We start from the raw sequence: 23,022 nt of genomic DNA on the forward strand, positions 1-23,022 counted from the left end.
GGGTGGGAGGGAAACAAGGAGAGGGAAGGGGAGTTAAAGAGAGTATGAGAAGGGGAGGGGAAAGAGCAGGGTGGAAGAGAGGGAGAAGAAGCGATGGGGGTAGAGGGGGAGGAGAGATTGAGAGTGATAGAGAAGGGAGGTAGATAGACGAAGGAGGAAGGGGGGAGGAGAACAGGGAAGGAGGAGTAAGTGAGGGGTGGGGGTATGAACATGAAAGAAGAGAGAGGAGATGGAGAGCAGGGGGGGGGGGGGGGGGTGGTAAATGCAAGAAGATTTAAATCAATATGTGCATTCTACTTTTTATTTATATTTTTCTTTGCTTTTTTATTATTTTAAATCAATTTTATTTTTTGGATGTTGATGTTCAATACTTTCTTTAGTTTTCTTAATGTACTTTAAAATTTCAATTGTTAATTACAAGGTCCTCTTTTGCAAAAGTACAACTTATACTATAGAATTTGTTGAAAAGGTTACATGAACAAATAAATATTTCTATAAATTATTTAATCTAACTTTGGCATCTTGTTGAACTTTCATTTACAAGTTTCTTTTTTATGTTTGAAGCCTTTTGTAGGTTTTTTTTTTTGGTGTTAAGATTTAATATTTTATTTTGTTTGCAAAATTACATTTACACACACACAAAATTTGTGGAAAAAACTTACATGAACAAATAATACCTCTAAATTATTTATTTCACCTAATCATAGGATCTTCTTAAACTTCCATTCTTTAAAAGTTTTCTTTTTGTGATTTAAACTATTTCTATTTTCCATTAGATGTTGATATTTAATATTTGATTTAGTTGCTACTTGAAGCAACTATTTGACAATATTACACATGTACTTTCATCATGCACATCTGCTACCATATATTCACATCTTTTTCCATATATTACTATTCTTAACTAATTTGAACATCCATTTATGCTATTTAGATTATTCTAAAGAATTGGTTAGGTCAACCAAAATATGAGACTGAGTTAATATCAATAAGTTGACTACATTGTTGTAGGAGATTAATGTTAGTTGCCAGAACTACATTCATGCTAAGCTATTTTTTAAAGCATTTTGGGGCATCTTAGAAAATTCTCTGGGTAGTGGGTTTCCTAATCGTGGGAAGAACCTCTAGATTCTAGGTTTGCTCTTAATCACAACTTTCTGAGGGAAAATGAAAGAAAGAAAAGATAAAGCCTTAAATAAATTGAACACCCTACAAAAAGAAGAGGACATTGGAATTAAGATTTCCATCTACTTGTGAGCCGAGAGTCATGAGCTGAGGTTTTCCTTCCATTTTCGTGAAGGGCTAGTGTCGGGTGCCATGGAGCCAGGGTTGTGGTTTACAAGGCTAGTCTAGTCGTGATGCAACTGTCGGAGCCATGACTTGTGCCTGCGTACCCTTGGGCCAGTCCACTCTCACTCACTCTCCTGACATGAGCTGTGACTGTCGGAGCCTGTCCATCGTGTCCTTGCTGCCTTTAACACTCGAGTGCCATAACAAACACACGGGTTGGGGGAGAAGGTAGCGTTTGGTTCTTTGCATGTGAACCATTTGACATAATGTTTGACTGGTGAACTGTGCTTCTGTTAACTGTTGTGTGGAATCATTTGGTGGCATTGTGACAGGTGTTTGACAGATGGCCTGGTTTGTGGTAAAGTTGTGAACTTTGCAAGCATACCTTCTTTATGAGCTATGGCACCCTTATATGATCCAATTACACTCCAATAGCTCGCTGATCACTTTACTACAATGGAGTCTGCTAAAATTGTCCTGCAAAATGTTGTTGCTCAGTCAACTTCACTTTATATTTAACTCGCAGAATGGTTGGCTATGTTGGAATCTGAGAACCACACTCTATAAGATACTGTGCAATCTCTGGTTGCTGAAAATACATGCTTCAAGGCTAATCTGGGCTTTGCTACCATGTAGCTCAGGGAGTTATACACTATCAAAGAGAAACAATTGAAGATCGTGGATATGCATTCTTCACTATTAATAGAGATTGAATTGAAAGTGAAGTCTTGGGCTTCTTTATGTAGCTCTGCGACTGAGGCTCCCCTTTCAGGTGTTGAGAATTTAGTACAAGGGAAGATGGACAACGAGTAGGTTAGGCGGACCCGTAAACTAAACCTACGAGCCTGTAGTCTCCGCTCTATTGATGACCCCTCGATTGCTAGATATTCTTTCCTCAAGGATCAACTGGACATTTCAGACATCACTCTTGATAGGGGTTGGTTAGGCCCAGATGGCACTCTCTTCATTTGGTTCCTTTCCTTCTCTGACAAGTTGCATGCTCTTAGGGAAAAGAAAAAGTTATTCTATCTTTTTCCTAAGATCTACCTAGATGAGAACCTCACTCGATCACAGGTGGGAGAACTCAAGCAAGCTAGTGCCCTCGTTGTGGCAGCCAGACAAGAGGGTAAATATGTAGTCATCAGAAATCTTAAAGCAGTAATCTGCGACACCTTTCCTACAGGCTGGGTTTCAAGGATGACCTCTAATGCCAAATGACGGGTTCAATGACAGTTGAGTACAGGCTCTTTATGCATCAATTGCTAGAACGATAATAGTATCCTCTGGTCTATGCCTGACTTAAAAATGCTATTGGTTCTACCGACCACCTTTTTATTATAGACACGAGACTCCCATGCGTTCTCTTCCTGGTATTTTTAGCTATTAGTGGCTCTCCTCTTTTAGAGACGAGGTCCAGTGCTCTGGTGGGGTTAGCAGTTCTAGTGGGGGCGCTTGTCTTATTCAGGACCACCTTTTCAATATTATTTCCTTGGTTCACTCCGACAGCTATGCAAGGTTCATGTAGATTCGCATTGATCAAGGGACCTCGTTCTATAGAGATACCTATATCACTGTCTACTACTTCCACCAACATGTTCGTACTATGCAGTTCACAACACTAAGGGTGGGGACCCCTATGAGGATCTTCTTGAGCACATTACTAGATTCTCTGCCATGGGGGACATCATCATTTTGGTAGACTTTAACGCGTGGTCTCGAGACCTACAACCTCCCCTCCATGATCATAGGGCTGATCCCATGTGTACGACTACATCTGATCCTAGTTCTGTGGGTTTGCATTGGCTCTCCAAGGATTGTCAGGGGCCCTTCATTAGGTATGGTCAAAATTTACTTAAGCTTTGTGAATCATCTGACTTAGTGATTTTGAATGGGCCCTCTTACTTTCCTAGCTTTGAACTCTTCACTTGTTGGCCATATGGTGGTGGTGCTAGCATTATGGACTATGTACTCTCTACGGCCTCATTCATCCCTCTCATTTTTCGCTTTACCATTTCTTGACTTCCTCTGGCTGACCATGCCCTCCTTAGCATCACCCTTCGGGGACCCTTGACACCTCCTCTCCCTTGCTTATTTGCTTATTCTTGCCCTTCATCTTCTAGTAGCCTCCCCCCTCTACCCCCCACACTCCCACTTCTTGTCGCTTCATCAATGGCGACGTCGAGCTCTTCATCCATCACCTCAGACGAATTCTCCCCCAGGCTTCTTCGACTCTGGGGATGTCACCTCCATGTCCACTCACTTGTGTCCGCCTTGTGGGAGTCTGCCTTTCTCTCCATTCTCCACTGCAACTCCTCGCTCACCCCTCATCCCACATGTAGATCTTGCCCCATGAACCAGTGGTTCGATAAGGACTACAAATTCTTTCATCATATGCTTCGCTCTGCTCCACCCACTTCATCCTCCTTTTCCTCTCAGTTGAGGTTCGACTACCATTGCTTTCTTCACCATAAGAAATGGAAGTTCACTTTGCTGCAGTGTAGATTTCTTTATGCCACATTTTTCTAGTATCCAAAGCTCTTTTGGTGCACCATGTTTCCTTGTCCCCCCTCCTCCCCCCCCTCAAGTCCCTTGCCTCCCACACCTCCACCCTCTATGATATTCTTGGCGAGCCCCCTCTCCATCTCATGCTCTCCCCTACCTGTTGCCACCTCTTCTCCTTTTCCCACATTTGTGAGGTAGTTAGAGTTATGAACAATAGCAGAACTCCAGATGAGGAAGGATTCCAAGTTGAATTCTTCAAGTTAGGTATCTTTGTCCTGGGTCCCTTTCTTATAGTGCTCTTTAATTGAGTGATTTGTGTTGGCTTTCCCGACTGTTGATCATGACATATTCTCTAGCTGATCTATAAATTTGGGCTAGCTTTCGACCCCGAGAACTACTGGACGATCATGGTTGGGCATACACCTTCGCCAAACTCTATGTGACTGTGCTGAATGGTATCCTATCCAGAGAGCTCGATCAACAACATTGCTGGGCTAAAGGTCAGGCTGGGTTTCGTACAAATTTGCAGACCACTGATCACATTTTGACCTTAGGGGCCATCATTGAGGAGGCTCGCCATTGCTTGACGAAAGTTTACTGTTGTTTTGTTGACTTTCAGAAAGCTTTCGACTCTATTCCTTAGGTGGCTCTCTTTCAGTGTCTTAGGGACATTGGGTTCTCATAATTATCCTTACAACTATTATGAGGTTATACGAGTGTGTTGTGGGCAGATTCAGGACTCCACAAGGCTTCTTTGACCTTATGCAGAGCACTATTAGGGTGAAACAGGGTTGCCCTCTCTCCCCCACTCTCTTTGGCATCTATATCGACGAGCTTGAGTTATTTCTCCATGATTGCTCGCTCCCTGGCAATGGTTGTTATTTACATCAGGTATTGATCTCTATTTTTCTATTTGCTGATGATGTGATTCTCCTAACATCTTCCTCGGATGGTCTTCAATGACTTCTTGATGACTTGGCCTCTTTCTGCGACTCACGTGAGCTAGTTATAAATCTGGGCAAGACTCGGGTTATGGTCTTCAATTGTTTGAGGACATCACACCTCCATGTTTGCTTCCAGGGTACTGAGATCAAGATTTCATCTTCATATACTTGGGGGTTAAGTTTTCTGGACCTCGGTACAGCTTAAGACAAGTAATGTAGCCCAAAGTCAACAAGGGGCTCAACTCCCTCGCTATTCTTAAGTGATAATGCTTTCGACACCACTTCTAGGACACCACAACTAAGATGTCCCTTATTGACTCCCTGGTCAAGCTGACTGTCCTCTATGGCTCTACTATTTGGGGGCCCTCCCTCTCAGAGTCTAACTAGGCCTCTGTTGAGAGAGTCCAAACTCTTTTCCTTCGTCGCATTATCAAATGTTACTGGTCCACATCACACAACATCGTTCTGGTAGAGTTTGGTGCTCACCCTTTCAAATTGGGGGCCATCTTTGATTTAGTTTGGCTTCTTCACTAGCTCTGGAGCTTCGCTGATTCCTTTGATGATCATCACAGATATTCCTACTTGGCTTACTGTTCCTCCATGGAGGTTGCGGGTTTGGACTTGGGACACAGGTCTTATTGTTGGTACACCCAGTTCTCTGCTCTCTTGGGCTCGATTGGTATTAGTTTGGATCATCTCCCCCCCCTTTTAGTTTTCTTTGGACGCTCCAACCCATCTGCTTCCACCTCAGCGGGAATTGAATGAGCATGTTATACTTGACATCTACAGACAATATGTTATCACGACCTGGAGGAATACCCTAGGTGGCTTTGCCTGCGTATGGCTTTCTATGCTGATCACTTCCTTGATATTAGGACGTGATCATCTTACGCTCTTGGTATCTCACTCATCGTTGGACTCACACTCTTCGCATCTCATTGGTATCTTTTAGAGTGTGATCTCATTGGCCACATATTCAGACTGATCACCAAATTGACAGAGATGATAGGATCTGTCGACTTTGTCACCTCGGGTAGGTTGAGACCGAGTCTCACTTTATTTTTCGTTGTCCTATTTACTATGAGATTCAAGGGAGATTCTATTGTTTGTTTAGAGAGTGTCAGTCTCTTCCCTCATTCTACAGATATAATGACCAACACTATCTTGCACTCTACCTTTAGGAGACCATGTGGCTTCGCGAGCACACTATACAGCTCCAACTTTGCTCGATATCGAATCCTATGTAGCTCAACAGCTCTTTCTTCAATCCCTAAGGTCTCCTAAGGTTTTTAATTAAGCATTGGCTATATTTTATATTATGCCTTGGAATGTTTTAAAGTCACGACCATGCGATTCGCACGATTGCGGTTTGTTGAGCATCAACCAAGGTAAAGATGGCGAAGGGGTGACTACTTTGTTTTTTCTTGATCGCATGGTTATGTTAAAGTTGCGATAATGTGAAGAAGGTAGATCTTCAGTGCTTCAAAGTCATATCTTGCACCATTAGATCATCTAGATCTATGACTAGTGCATGATCGTTGTGAGTCAAGAAATGGTTAAGGATTGAGTTGTGATCAAGTGATTCGCCTTGTTTCGCACGGTCACAAAGGTCATAAGGAACCTTGGGTTAAAGTGGCGACGGTGTGGATGTGGTCAAAACTCAGCCTTCGCAAGGTCATAGTGGTTAATGAAGAATGTTAAGAGTGGGTTGCAAGGCAACAATGAACTAATGGTCGCGGTTTCACAAGTAGTAACTATTAATCAAGGAAGGTGGTGGCAAGGTTGCAATTGCGGACGGTCAAATATAAGGCATAAAATTGAATTGCTGGTAGAGTGGCGTAATGATGAGAAATGTTTGGTCCATGTATCAAGACTTGATGGTTAAACCTCTATTGACCAAAAGTCATGATCAATTTGGAAGTTGGTGGCAAGGTTGCAATCGGGGATGGTCAAATGCAAGGCATAAAATTGAATTGCTAGCAGAGTGGCATAATGGTGAGAAATGTTTGGTCCACGTAGCAAGACTTGATGGTTAAACCTCAGTTGACCAAAAGTAATGATCAATTTGGAAGTTGGTGGCAGCAGAAGTAGTTCCTTGAATGATGAATATGATATTTCTGATCTGCTATGACCACTTTCATTGATCCCTAGGTTTGATAAGGACAAAGAGATACTCTACCACCGTCTATTGATCCATTCATTTAGTCAGAGATTAAATGACCGTTGCTCCTGACCTCTCAGAGTTTTGTTTGGTGAAGAAGTGATCCTCTCATGTATGGATTTACACAATAGTCAGATCTTTTCAGTTTTGCAGTGATTATTCTCTGAAGATTTGGTTGTAGTGGTTGATTTTTATCTTATGAGGGAAGTTATCCAAGTTATGCTGGAACTATAAAGGCAAATATTGTACTCTTTCTTAGGGTTGGATCTTCTCTGTTTTCCCTAGTATTGCCTTGGCATGCTATCGTAAATTTCCCGTTTGCCTTTGAATCATATGACTTCCTGCCTTATCTCTTTCAACCGTCGTACTGTGCAAGTTTGTTTGCCTCTCTTTGACATACTGTGAATATCTGTGATCTGCATTCTCTGTATCTCTTTGGCTCGTGAATGATAAGAAGTGAAGCATTTTCCTTGTGTCACTCGTGTGGTTGTCTAGTCTTTATGTAGTTTACAAATTAAAGCAAGTTTGAATCCATATATCTTTGGACTGTTATAATAATAGTGTTGTACATGTATGGGAAGAGACTGGTTTGAACACCCTATTTTGGTGCATCACCTCTTTAGAATAGATTAGGTAATTACTTTCATGTATTCCTTCTCCCTTTTCTCTTCAAGAATAGTTTAAGTGCATCCTAATAGTAGAGGAAGCTGGCCTTCTCTGGAGACTCAACCTCATAGTTCAAGTCCCACAGCTTGGAGGTTGTTTCCATGTTTCACGACGTTGTCCTTAGGTAAGACTTTGGACAAGGGTGCAAACCTTTGTGACAACAATTACAGGCATATTGTTGTATATAATACACTTGATAAACTTTTTACTAAAAAATTACCTTGTAGACTTCAAAAGATCCATACGAGACTCATTAGTAAAGAACATACAAGTTTCTTACCTTGAAGGTCTATATATGATGGTTTTATATTGGCCCAAGAGGCTATTCACATTTTTCAATCTAACAAATCTCGTAGTCTACTTATTAAGATGAATACCAAAAAGACATATAATAGGGTAGATTAGCATTTCTTATGTAAATGTCTAGAAGCATTCAACTTTTCAAAGCAATGGGTTAAATTAATATTTGAATGTATTTCAACCCAAAAGATGTTAGTACTTATTAGTGGCACCTTGGTAGGCTTTCTTAGTATATCCTGTGGAATCAGGAAAGGGGGTCCTATTTCCCCCGTTCTCTTCATTTTAATGGAAGTCGCATTGGGAAATATATTATGCAAAAAATATTGGTAGGAGAGATTAAAGGCATCTCCATTACTAGTAATGTAGACCCCTCCACACATCAACATTCTGTGGATGATACAATGTTGTTTGGAGAGAACTTGATTAAGGAAGCACATGCCCTGAAAGATACTTTAGATTCATACACTAAAGCTTTAGGACATGAGGTTAACAAAGACAAATCAAATATTCTCTTCTTTAATACTAATCCCAAGATGGAGGTATCACTCTGTAATATTCTTGGTTTCAACAAGGGATCCCTTCCATGTAGATATTTAGGACTCCCTCTGAATTTAGGTCAAAGGATTTGTAAGCTATGGGAATTGATTGTGGAAAAATTTAATTAAAAAATGACTGGATGGAAAGGAAAATGGTTGTCTTTAGTAGGAAAGAAAACAATGGTTTCCTTAGCTCTGTCAGCCCATCCTATGCATCAAATTTTTTGTATAGAGCTTCCTAGTGATAAGCTAAATGAGATTACTAGACACATTAGGAATTTTTTTAGCAAGGTACCACAGATAAGAAGATTTCTCTATTTTCACGGGGTGAAGTATGTTTCTCTAAAGACTTAGGTGAAACAGGCATAAAAAATATCAAGCTTCAAGGCCTTGCCTTGAGGGAAAGACTACTATGGAAAATGCTCAGGTTTCCTAATCCTAAGTGGGTTAAAGTCAATAAGAAAGAATAATAATTAAAAAGAAATTTATCACCCAAAAATTATGAATGCAAGCCAAGCATGAGTTTAGATCATTAGACATGCTGAATATAAGAACTCAATATTTATAATAACTATGAAGAGGTACCTATTTTAGCAGGAAGATCAAATATATACAAAGTTGTCATGATTATGAAGTGACAATCAAAGTTTTAACCATCCAATCCCAAATAGATAACGAATTGCACCATGCTCACCAAAAGAAAACATGAAATGTGAAATGAATCCATGTTAGAATAACATCATGAGTCAACCACTTATCATATCCAATAGCAAGGATAAATAATAGATAGAAACATAAAAATTGGATAATGATTATTAAAATAAAGCAGGTTGTGTAAGTAAATTTCCTTCACAATATGTATGTGATATATAACATTCCAAATTACTATCAAGAATAGACTAGACTTGCTACAAAACGTAATGAAGTTAACAATTTGAAACATGATGATTGATACATGCATTAATAATAATTGTTGAATCACCTTCAACATGCAATGATGAAATATGCAAAGATTTTGCCAAGACTAAACCATTTAGAAGAGTTAAAACTCCAGCCATGCTATGGGTGCTAGGATGGATTAGGGATGCCATAGTTGCTACAACCATACCTTTATGGTCCCTAATAGCTATTTCGATTGATGCAGGAGCATTTTGCATGAAAAAATTATTGGGAATAAAAATTAAAAAAAAAATTGATTTTTTTTTTTTTTAAGGAGGAGAGAGAAAGTGACGAAAATTAGAGGAAATAAATAAATAAATAAAAAGAGAAAAAGGAGAAAATAGAAAAAAAGGGAAAAGAGGAATTTCTATTTTTGAGGTGCATGGGTGGCATAAATAGGAAAATAGTTGTCATACCATTAATCGAGGTGTGTAGGTGGAAATTCTAGAAGGTTTTGGATAAATCATGTATTTAGTATTTGTTGGGTGCTTAGTTGTATTTGGGTGGGAATTTAATATTTATTTAAAGGTAGTTGTATTTTTACCTTTTATTCCACATTGGTTGTGTTTGTAATGTCTTGGGTTAGAAGTGCCTATTTAAGCAAGGCTTATTATCATTTGTAATCAAGCTCAAGGAGAAGCTCGAGGAGTAGAAGCTTGAGAAGTAGAAGTTGTGGAAGGAGAAGCTCAAGGAGAAGCTTGATATCATCTTGTGGGTGTTGTAAGGATCTTCAAGTATAATAAAATTGCTTGTGAAGCATTTTTTTTATTTCTCTTGGTCTCCATATTGTTGCACTCTTGATTGCGAGTGGGTAAGGGTGGTGTGGCCCTCTATCAAGTGGTATTAGAGTGTGTCCGTCATCAGTGGTATCAGAGCAGGAGATCCTGAGTGTACAAGTAGATCGCCGAAGTGTGAGGCAGTTTGTACCAGGACCTTGGTTGGGTGAAGTTTATCAGAGCTTGTGGATTGCAGATCTGTTGTCCTAGACTTGTGATGTGGTTCCTGATTGTTCGTGCGAGGTGGCAGGTTGCGATCTGACTTGCAAACAATTCAAGGTTGTCACAAGAAGCGTAGGAAGGATTTGTTGCAGAGGCTTTACAAAGATCTTGGAAGATGACTCCAAGAGGATTAGACCCTAAGATGATTGCGAAAATCCATGATATAGTGGAGAGGAATTTTTCTAAGATGATTTCTCGGTTGGATGCTAGATTGGCTGATCAAGCTAAGAAGGTCAAGGTGGAAGAGGATGGTTTTGCTGATCAGTTTTTGGAGTTTGATGTAGAACCTATAGAGCAACTAGAGGTTGTTGCTGAAGATATTCCTAATGTTGTTGATGTTGGGATGGAGATTGGTTTTCATGGTTAGTTGGTTGAGTCTAACATGGATATTGTGGAGCACTCAGTCGTGAATGATTCGATTGTTGGAGGTGAGTTATGTATTGCAGAGCATCTTGCTGTGAGCAATGAGGTTGCTGGTGTTGAGAGTTTGGCATGTGTTGATGGAGATCTACATGTGGCTGTTGATGTGGGGTTTGTTGCTATGGGTGTGAATTCACTAGTTGTTGATGTGAATGGGAGTTTGGTAATGAAGCATTACATTCAGTTTGTTCTTGTGCATGAGCTTGTTGATTGGATGGTTGAGATGTTGGTGTGGAGGATTTGCATGGTGGTTTTGTTGTCCCTATTGAGGTGGAAACCTTTGATGAAGATGAAGATGGTGGTAGATCATTCTTTTGGCATCAAAGTGTGGGACACACTTTTCTATCTACCGGGGGAGTCTGATGCAGGAGCATCTTGCATGAAAAAATTATTGGGAATTTAAAATTTTAAAAAAAAAAAAAAAAAAAAAAAAAAATTATATATATATATATATATATATATATATATATATATATATATATATTGGAGGAGAGAGAAAGTGACGAAAATTAGAGGAAATAAAAAAAAAAAAAAAAGAGAAAAAGGAGAAAATAGAAAAAAAGGGAAAAGAGGAATTTCTATTTTCGAGGTGCATGGGTGGCATAAATAGAAAAATAGTTGTCATACCATTAATCGAGGTGTGTAGGTGGAAATTCTAGAAGGTTTTGGATAAATCATGTATTTAGTATTTGTTGGGTGCTTAGTTGTATTTGGGTGGGAATTTAATATTTATTTAAAGGTCGTTGTATTTACCTTTTATCCCACATTGGTTGTGTTTGTAATGTCTTGGGTTAGAAGTGCCTATTTAAGCAAGGCTTATTATCATTTGTAATCAAGCTCAAGGAGTAGAAGCTTGAGAAGTAGAAGTTGTGGAAGGAGAAGCTCAAGGAGAAGCTTGATATCATCTTGTGGGTGTTGTAAGGATCTTCAAGTATAATAAAATTGCTTGTGAAGCATTTTTTTAATTTCTCTTGGTCTCCATATTGTTGCACTCTTGATTGCGAGTGGGTAAGGGTGGTGTGGCCCTCTATCAAGTGGTATCAGAGCGTGTCCGTCATCAGTGGTATCAGAGCAGGAGATCCTGAGTGTACAAGCAGATCGCCGAAGTGTGAGGCAGTTTGTACCAGGACCTTGGTTGGGTGAAGTTTATCAGAGCTTGTGGATTGCAGATCTGTTGTCCTAGACTTGTGATGTGGTTCCTGATTGTTCGTGCGAGGTGGCAGGTTGCGATCTGACTTGCAAACAATTCAAGGTTGTCACAAGAAGCGTAGGAAGGATTTGTTGCAGAGGGTTTACAAAGATCTTGGAAGATGGCTCCAAGAGGATTGGACCCTAAGATGATTGCGAAAATCCATGATATAGTGGAGAGGAATTTTTCTAAGATGATTTCTCGGTTGGATGCTAGATTGGCTGATCAAGCTAAGAAGGTCAAGGTGGAAGAGGATGGTTTTGCTGATCAGTTTGTGGAGTCTGATGTAGAACCTATAGAGCAACTAGAGGTTGTTGCTGAAGATATTCCTAATGTTGTTGATGTTGGGATGGAGATTGGTTTTCATGGTTAGTTGGTTGAGTCTAACATGGATATTGTGGAGCACTCAGTCGTGAATGATCCGATTGTTGGAGGTGAGTTATGTATTGCAGAGCATCTTGCTGTGAGCAATGAGGTTGCTGGTGTTGAGAGTTTGGCATGTGTTGATGGAGATCTACATGTGGCTGTTGATGTGGGGTTTGTTGCTATGGGTGTGAATTCACTAGTTGTTGATGTGAATGGGAGTTTGGTAATGAAGCATTACATTCAGTTTGTTCTTGTGCATGAGCTTGTTGATTGGATGGTTGAGATGTTGGTGTGGAGGATTTGCATGGTGGTTTTGTTGTCCCTATTGAGGTGGAAACCTTTGATGAAGATGAAGATGGTGGTAGATCATTCTTTTGGCATCAAAGTGTGGGACACACTTTTCTATCTACCGGGGGAGTCTGATGCAAGAGCATCTTGCATGAAAAAATTATTGGGAATTAATTTAAAAAAAAAAAAAAAAAAAAAAAAAAAAAATATATATATATATATATATATATATATATATATATATATATATATATATATATATATTTTGGAGGAGAGAGAAAGTGACGAAAATTAGAGGAAATAAATAAATAAATAAAAAGAGAAAAGGGAGAAAATAGAAAAAAAGGGAAAAGAGGAATTTCTATTTTCGAGGTGCATGGGTGGCATAAATAGGAAAATAGTTGTCATACCATTAATCGAGGTGTGTAGGTGGAAATTCTAGAAGGTTTTGGATAAATCATGTATTTAGTATTTGTTGGGTGCTTAGTTGTATTTGGGTGGGAATTTAATATTTATTTAAAGGTAGTTGTATTTACCTTTTATCCCACATTGGTTGTGTTTGTAATGTCTTGGGTTAGAAGTGCCTATTTAAGCAAGGCTTATTATCATTTGTAATCAAGCTCAAGGAGTAGAAGCTTGAGAAGTAGAAGTTGTGGAAAGAGAAGCTCAAGGAGAAGCTTGATATCATCTTGTGGGTGTTGTAAGGATCTTCAAGTATAATAAAATTGCTTGTGAAGCATTTTTTTTATTTCTCTTGGTCTCCATATTGTTGCACTCTTGATTGCGAGTGGGTAAGGGTGGTGTGGCCCTCTATCAAGTGGTATCAGAGCGTGTCTGTCATCACCGATTCCATACTCACAAGAATTACCACAAAATGCTCCATCAAAGTTCAATTTTAACTTCCATAGAACCGTGGGGATCCATTTGACTTGAGATCTAATTTGGACAACCTTAAAGGGACATAAAGGGGATGGTAGGGAAGGAAAAGAGAGTCCTTTCCCTTGTTGAGCGATAAAGTTATCCCAAGATGGTAAAACATGTAGACCTTTAAACTTGTGAGTATTTGCAATAACCATTTTAATAATGCTCTTCTCAAGATGGATGAGGACCTTATCTAAAGTGAATGCAATTTTCGTGAAAATTATCCTATTTCTTTCCCACCAAATAGCCCAGACAATAGAAGAAGGAATACATTACCATAAGGATGAGAACATTAATTTTCAGGAAGGGGTTGGCCAAAAATAGAATAGATCCCAAAGTGAATTTGGTAAAGGCATAGGGAAATTAAGTTTGTTAAGCACAAATTGTCAACATGCTTGAGAAAAGGAACAATTTAGTAAGAAGTGGTCAATTGATTCTAAATCTTGATTGCAAAGAACACATTGAAAGGCAATTGTAATAGTAAGTTTCTGCAACCTGTCACTAGTGAGAATTAATTTTTTAAGGGCCAACCCGAAAAAAAGTGATGAATTGTGCTCCCCTTAATACCATAAACACATAACATGAACAAAGAAATAATTTCAATTTGCGAGAATAAAATATAAGCTTCTTATTTTCACCTCAAATGCAAGATTACAGAATTCAAAAATACAATATGCTAACCCATAGGGCTGCCTTCATTATAGTAATTTGCAAAGATGAAGCTTCTAACTATCACCTAGCGTTGTCCTAGACAATCTTTGGGCATTTCTTAAATAGACAATTTTATGCCACCTAGGAAGGTTCTAGACATTCAAACTTAATACCTAGGGCTCACAGACCTTAACAACAAATATAGAGTTGGCCAAATACACCTTTGACATTTATTTTGGAAGTTTTGGTCATCCCAACTTTGGAAGGCCATAACTTTTAAACCGATTGCTCGAATTTTCTATTATAACTTCGTTTAATAATCTTCACCTTCTGATCCACATGCTTGGATCCATGCAAGTGCCCATCTGTTGAGTTTTTGAGCCTCATTCAGGCATGTATAGGCCTTCAAAACATAACTCAAAGTTTTTGTACAAATTAATTTACACCAAAATCCACAATAACTTCATTGATACTTATGATATGGCATTGAGCCTCCATTGACAGGTTGATATGACTGAGATGAACCTCCACCTCTAAAATTAGGACATTCTAAGCTTGTATGACTGACTTACTGAGTAGCTAGCTTCCACAAACAACAACTTTGCATTAAGACAACCCTTATTCAAACAACTGAAATAAATTTTTTTTGGTTCATGCAAGATTGTTCTTACACCCCACAATCGGCCTTGGGTAGAACAAATTGTTCCAACATAACATAAATGCTCGAAGCTTTTCTTAATTAGATTGTCTAGATTGAATAATAATACACCCTTTCTTAATTGAGTATGACCCATTGTTTGAAGGATCCCAGAAAGGCAATTTGGCTTATTAAATAGAAAAACTTCACTCTAATAATGTTTGACTAAATATCTTTGCAACCTCAGGAGAAATGGGGAGAGAAGTTGGGTCTTTCAAAATTTCCTTACCCGAGTGAAGAGAAATAGCCAAGACATAATCAATGAATGATGTTCCCCAAGAATCTATTAAAGTATGCATAATTTGTCAAAAAGAAGAATGTTATTACATGCAAAATTTTATGTGTCTTGGGAGAAAATTAAAGAGTAGAAATTCGTTAAGGAAAACAAAATAAGATTGTGAACTTATCTTTTATCAAACATGTGGACACACATTTCTGCATTGGCCAACAATATATAAAAATCTATAAATGTTTATTTGTTTTGAATGGGAAATGCAAAGATTCATGGGTTTATGAAGGAAAACATATTTTTCAAACTATTAAAAATTGCCTTTAGCATTGTAAGTGGACAATATTTTAATGGTGCAAAAATTGTGAAAAATTATACACAATATGTAGGATGTTAGAAATTTAGAATATTTAATATGAATATTTGTAGTTCTAAATTTAATTAGCCTCCTAAAATTAATTACCACACTCTTATTCCATCAACCCAAGTTGAAGAGTTGCGATTTAGTTTTGAACAAGGTTGTTCTCTTGTACATAGAGATCATAGTGATCCTTCAAATTTGATATTCATATGCCAAATACAAAGATGGGTCACAAATGCTAAAAATATGACAACTAGGTGATCTCTTTTTCAAGTTATTGTTAATGGAGAAAAAATGGTCTATGTTTTAATATCTTAATGAGGTGAATACAAGATACGTATCTTTTTTCATATACTTTACTCACCCAAAAAAATTGAGACATTCAAATGGATAACCTCATGCATAAATTCCCTTGTCTAGTAATCGCTAGCCAAGAATCTTCAAAATGATTACGAGCTACAGTTTCTCTTCATGCCATTAGACACCCATTGTAAGGTAAATGTTAGATCTTATTTTTTAACTATGCAGAAATGTAATTTTAATTTATAATAGTTATGAATAGTTTCAGAAAAGAATGTCAAAGAATAAATACTTGTTTAAAAAAAATTAAAGAAACAAGAGTTCATATGCAAGGAGGATTGTTTCATTGGTCTTCTAATAGCTTCTGATTTGTTTTTTTAACTTTTCAAGATGATTTTTTTTGACGCTTTCATGGTTTACAATGATTGCAATTGTGAGAGTTTGAAAGGTCCATTATTATGGTGCCCAAAATAATCCTTAGGAAATATTTTTTTTTTTTTTTGTCTTATGTAGGGTATTGATTAAATTGGGACTGGGCAAAGATTAAAAATCTTTCAAATGTTTTTTGCCTTTTGGGATTGCCTCCCTTTTTTGCCAATGGATACGAGTGGTAACAGATAACTGGCGACAAAAAAAATGGTGTCAGACAAAACCCATCTTTTACAGTGTATTATGCCATTTGTCTTGTATCCATTTTGGGAAAACTTCAAGTCAATGATAGTTCTTCAACAGGTAAACTCATGAGTGGTGTATTGGCCAAGCTTGGACAACAATTTGCTTCAAATAATTTTGTCTTCCACAAATACCGTACGAAAGAAGTGAGTGCACAGATAGTGCCAAGTTTGATGATGCTGTGAGCATTCGAACAATTTTGTGCCAAGCTTGATTGACACAAGACTGCTAGTATTAATTATCCTTTACAAACTTTCCTAGCAATAATTTTAATTTTCTCAAGGGTTCAAAACCCCATTGTTTGTTCTAGCTTTTTTTCAGCTTGTCAAAAATTCTCATTGCCTAGCCACCAACATGGTAAACTTTGATAGGTTTCAAAGGATGTTTTCAAGCATATTGGCAACTCTAAGATTTTTTTGCCTGCAAATTTTCTTTCATTGATTTTGGCATTTGACAAGTACATTATCAATATGGCACTATGAGCTTTCTATTTGCAAAGAAATAATGAAAATATCTATTTGTCTCCATAATTTTATCCCATACAGTTGGAAGATTTTTCATTTTCTAGTCATTACTGTCTCATCCATAACTTGAAAGGAACCTTGCATACTATAAAGGTTTTACATTCTTATCTTTCATATTTGTTTGAGGTTTTCTAGTTTGGTTTTTCCTTTTCTAGCAAGATTGATGCAAGATAGTACAATTGAAGTAGATTTATGTAATAAGAAGGATGTTGAATATTAACAATTTTCATCTTGTAAACTGAGATTTCAATCTCATAGTCCTCATCCTTTCCTACACCGTTTCCCCAAATGGTACCTTTTATACGTTATTCCTGTGATTTGTATGTTAGGGTCACTATCCTGCTCAACAAAAAATCCTTCAAATTCCTCATTATCACTATGTTCGTCAAATAAGGATTTGTGTACTCAGGCTTTCTCATCCATTAAATTGGTTCTTATACATCCCATTATAGAAAGACCTTGTAATGACCAATCCATGTTTTCTAAATCATTGGTAGATACTAGCTCTCACTTCTCCTTAGAAAAATATATAGGATAAATGTAGCACATGGTAAATTTGCCTAATCTCCTAATGTTTGAAAAAAATTTAAGTCCTCTCAAAGGAAAGAAATCTAGTCCTTATAAAATTTATCAAAGTCATCTTTAGTTTTAGTATCATTGTTACTAATTACTTTAGTATCACATTCATTGTTAATTTTATGCATTATTATTTCAAGTCCATTAAAATGTCATAAATGATCCAGTCTAATGAACACAATCACAAAAATATTGTTAATACTAAGGCTCTTTAAAATATCTTGACTATCATCAGTCACATAGTCTAATTTTGGCTTGAATTTGCTATCATGTAATTCATCTATTGTATTTAAAAACATAATTATTTCTTAATGATTAACTTGAAGAGTAGGTCTTGTAATCTCAACATCTTTCAACTTTAATTCTCCTTGGAATCATTTCTCAAGGAACATTTTCGTTCAAGGAAACTCCATTATGAGATGTCTTTGTTGGTGATGATTGTGATAGTTGTCATGCCCAAGAATTTTCTAAATTGATACAAACATCTTGGAAAATACTGATATACCCATAGTGCCTATTGAATGAAGTTTTAAACTTTGAGACACATTGAAGCCAAGAAGACAACACAATCTTACACTAGAAACAACTTCCATGAAAGATGTTGAAGATATTGTCTTAATATAGGTGTAGCATTACATTATTGTTTCTAAAAAAGTTTTCTCATCTTGATTTTATGTTGTAGATATTAATATAAGATAGTTGATTTCTGAAATGTGTTCTACTCTATTTCTAGTACATGTGAATTTTCATTCCATATGTTGTGGTTAAACTCCTTACAATGTCATTTTTTTCAATCCACAACCTTGATTAGTTGTACCGATTTTCTCAATAAGCATGTGTATTAGCTCAATTGGACAATTCTAACAAGTTGGCTTCCAAAAATTAATTCTAGTGAAATTGGTCCTCCATAGGCAATCGAGAGGACTTAAAATATCATAACCAAATATTTAATGTGATCCCAAACATTACACATGCTTGTGCATATCCCATGAAATCAGAAATGGATAGAAGTGTAGAAATTCTTCCTCATCATGAAACCATTTAAAGTGGATCCCACATGAAAAGATTCAACACATAAAACAAACTCAACACATCACTTAATAAAATAAAAAAAATGACATAATGAAAAGAACAACCCATATTGGCAAGCTAACCATAAACAACCCTAAAAATTAACTCTAGGTGTAATGCAATAAAAAATTACTTAATCACCATAATGCAGATCACATAAAGATATTTATTGAACATTAAAAATAATTCCCAAGAGTATATTTTATGTTTCTTCAAAGATCCAAGCTAGAACAATCAATCTAACACAAAGTTCTTCATAATTTAGAAGGATAGGGAAGCATGTTTGTAAGAAATCATCAAAAACATACTAGTACTACACTTTTTAAACATAATTTTTTTTGATATGCAAAAGTATTTTAAGTCATCTCTCCATGCCAAAACAAAATAAAAATAAATGTGGAGAACATAGACCATATTTTGGACTAGTTCTAATGGACACCCAAGTTTCCAACACATTACATTCACAAAAGATAATAACAATATTTTTATGGACCTAAAAGGTAGAAGTGAAAAACCTATATAACATACATTCTATGCTTCAAAGTGTAAGGCCATATCATCAAATATGGATGAATACCAAGGATCTTTTTAGGGAAGTACCAAAACACTTTTCAGAAAACATATTGTTCACTGATCAATGTAGTGATCAATCATCATGAGCACCAAGACAAATACTATAACAACCTATACAACCATTGTACTGTATATAACCTATAAAATTCAAGTTTGAAGTAATTTATCTTAAGAACATTTTGTGTGTGCAGGAGATGTCTTTGTAGTTATTATTGAGCCTGGAAATGTAGGAGTTAATTACTATTTATTGCATTACACCATAGAAAGGATGAAGTAAATTGAACTCGAAGAAAGCAATAAGATGTTATTCCCTATAGGTTTATGTTTCAAATATATAACATATAATGAATACCAAAATTATTTTACTTTTGTATTGTTAACATAAATACATGGTGTGTGGGTTCACTTGTTTTAGAGGGAACATATCTCAAGAAAATAAAAATAGTGCAACATGGAATTCACTTTGTTGATAAGCAACATGATAAGAAGGTGTTTCAATATATCCACCTAGTATTTTATACCTCCCTTTCTTTCCATCCAGTTAGATCTCAATATGATAAGAAGGTGTTTCAATATATCCACCTAGTATTTTATACCTCCCTTTCTTTCCATCCAGTTAGATCTCAATATGATAAGAAGGTGTTTCAATATATCCACCTAGTATTTTATACCTCCCTTTCTTTCCATCCAATTAGATCTCAATATGAATGTCATAAGTGGAGACTAGGTAGTGAGAACCATGAGAGAATATTAAATGTTCTCCATGAGCATCTTGGACCATTTGAGATGGTCTACAAATAATATTACTCTTGTATACTTTACGTTAGAGGATATATCTACATATATTGATCTACTTTAGTATATGATACATGACTATATTTCATGTTTAGGACTTATCTACTTTGATCTTTAATATATGACATTCCTGTTTACTTTATATTTTAGGACTTATCAGTACATTGATCTACTTTAATATACGATGTGTTGATGTAGGAGCATCCTAGGGTAGTTGGAAATCTTTCATGTTAGAGTGGTTCTACCTTGAGGTTAGAGAGCTTGGTCAAAGAAGGGGTGTGCTCAGTCATCATTGAGTTGTAATGCTAGCTGAGGAGCTTGATCACTGAAGGAGCTTGGCATATACTAATACTCGACATATACTATGCTTCTCAATTTATACTACATAGCTTGATCACTGAAGGAGCTTGACATATACTAATACTCGACATATACTATGCTTCTCAGTTTATACTACATAACTCGACTTATTCTATATTACTCCACATGTATTGTTTCTTGACGATGCTTGGTGATTTTGTTGACACTCCACAGTATGGCACATCGAACGGAGTCTTGCGGGTTGGATTGCCTGACTTGGTGAACTTAATGTGTGTGGAGTGTGTTCGTGACATGGAGTGTTCATAGGGATGTGTGAGGACCTATTTGGGTCTTGGTGATCTTTCCTAAGTGTATTTAGTGATTATCGTAAGCTAACTAAGAAAATTAATGTTTATTGTGTTCTAATTACAACATGTCAACTTGTGGCTAGAGTGTTGATTTAATGCAAGGATTTATTTAATTTGTAACTTGCTATGCTAGCCAGTGGCTTGGTTTAGTACAAGTAGGGGGTCTTGTCTTGTCTTGAGACATTGGGGAATCATTATTCATTCATCATGGAGGAGTTTTTGAGAGAGCGAACTTCAACAAAGCTAGTAGCTAAGTGTGGGCTTGGAAAACAAGAAGGTTGCTTGGTGGCTTGTAGACACAAACTTTAGACACTTTTGGGGTTTTCTACTAGATTGTGGATCTGGGCTAGCTAGTGGTTGGATGTTGCAAGGTCTTGCACAATTACTATTATAATTGCTTATGTATTTGGCTGAAACCTAGAAGGCCTTACAACTGGGCATGTTGAATGAAAATCTTATGGTTCTATTGTGAGAATAAATGTTGCAATTGATCTAAATCTATTAGTTATTGTTTATATTCCATTGTGTGGTTTTTTTTGGGGGCTAAGATATATCCTTTGGGGATTCTCCTTCCTTTTACTACATTATGTGGTATTAGAGTGAAGATTGATCTTGTGGAGTTGGTTGATTTGTTGCTTTGGGTTATTGAAGATCTTGGAAGATGACTCTAAGGAGATTGGAGCATAGGGTGATTTATGATTTGTGTGATGTCATTGAGACTAGGACTTCAAAGAAGGTTAGATCAAATTTTAGATCTGAGATGGAGCTAATGAAGAATGAGATCATGAGAGCTATTGTTGGTGTACCAAGGAATGTGGGTACTAAATATGGTTATGAAGAAGTTGTTGAAGACTTTGAGGTTGTTGGATCTAGTGGTCAAGACAAAACTGATCACATGGAGAGACCTATGGAAGATAGCAATGGTCAGTTGGATAGATTTGACACTTGACTGAAGCTAAATCACAACATACATGTTTCTAATTTCTCCTAGAAGTTCCTTTGAATCTTGAAGAGCTAATTGGTTGGATTGGTGAGATGGAAGACTACTTTGAGTTAGAGGATATAGGTAACCCGCTTAGAGTGATGTTGGCACACACTAAGTTGAAAGGACATGTTGCATTATGGTGGAAAGAATTGCAAAGAGACAAAGAAGAAGGTGAAATGACAATCACTAGATGGAGATTGATGGTGACAGAGTTAAAGGCTAAATTTATCCCTGCTGATTATGAACTTGAGTTGTCTAAGAGATTACAGAATCTTAAACAAAAGGATATGCTTGTCAAAGATTATAGCGAGGAGTTTAACAAGTTAACAATTTGTTCTAGAAATAGAAAATTGTCTAAGGAGAAGTTGGCTTGGTATATTAATGGTTTGAGATTCAATATTCAGGATTAAGTTGGTATGCTAAAGATTGAATCAGTTGAAGATGCTAATTATTTTATATAAGATGCAGAGTTGACATTCTGACCATACTATACCAATTCAGAACACTCAAGTCAAGGAGTTATAGGAACACCAAGTTTGGGTTGACTATACCCTAATTGTTGACTAAGTCAACCTTAATTTACTACTTAGCATTTCACATTATTAGGTTCATTTATTTTTGCAAGACACAATAGTTTATTGTGTCATCTTTTATTAGTTTTAGTAGTCAGTTAAACCTTCTAAATGAACTAGTTGCATCATTTCAAAAGTTGGTCTATACCCTAAGTACTAACCCTCTAGACTAATGTCCATAATTCTCTTACCAACTTTGTTAAAGTTTATTATAATCTATTATAAGGTAAAACTCAAATACCAAATGTCCCATAAAAATTATTAAATTTAATATTTAATACTAACTTATAATCCTCTCACTTATCCCGAGCTAACAACTCATTTCCCTTTCACTTTTAAACATTTAAATATTTTAAGATGAAACAAACATCTATAACTTTTGCTCATTTTAATACTCATTTTGCTTTGATCATATCAAGTCATATTCTCAAGCTAGTGAATAGGTAACATACATTATCAACGGGAGTCATAGATCTGCGGTGTTTTGATCCTGAGTGCCGCCTGGCTATGGTGCTTGGGCAAGCTCCTCCTACCTCCTTGGATGCATCGTCTGTACCTACATCTTTGCTCGGGAAGAGCTCGTCTGCGCATGTTGTTGGGGCTCTTTCTCTGTCTGCGGCCATTGGCCCTGGCATTGGCATTTCATCTGCTCCTGTTGGGTTTCATGGTGTGGGGACAGTGGCTGTGGCTCGCACTTATGCAGATGTTGCTGCCTACGAGGCTAGCTTAGGCAGCTCAAATGTGAGGTCGGGTTCCCACAATGGTTTTAGGGATCTGAATGCACGGCTAGGGTTTAGGGTTTCTGTGCCTTTTGTTGTTAGCGACTCG

At 36.9% G+C, this 23,022-nt stretch overlaps 1 long non-coding RNA gene across 1 annotated transcript in view; it reads left to right on the forward strand.

Moving 5' to 3' along the window:
• The window catches only part of LOC149579425 (uncharacterized), a 42,346-nt gene extending 25,495 nt beyond the window's left edge, over positions 1 to 16,851 (forward strand). Inside the window, exon 3 of the long non-coding RNA XR_016365034.1 lies at positions 16,272 to 16,851. This is a non-coding gene — a long non-coding RNA (uncharacterized LOC149579425). The remainder of the gene's footprint in view (positions 1 to 16,271) is intronic.
• Positions 16,852 to 23,022: the final 6,171 nt, after the last annotated feature.

The sequence above is a fragment of the Cupressus sempervirens genome, chromosome 1 (genome assembly GCF_028749045.1).
Source record: "Cupressus sempervirens isolate cs-2001-9-10 chromosome 1, ASM2874904v1, whole genome shotgun sequence".
In the NCBI taxonomy this organism is placed as follows: domain Eukaryota; kingdom Viridiplantae; phylum Streptophyta; class Pinopsida; order Cupressales; family Cupressaceae; genus Cupressus; species Cupressus sempervirens.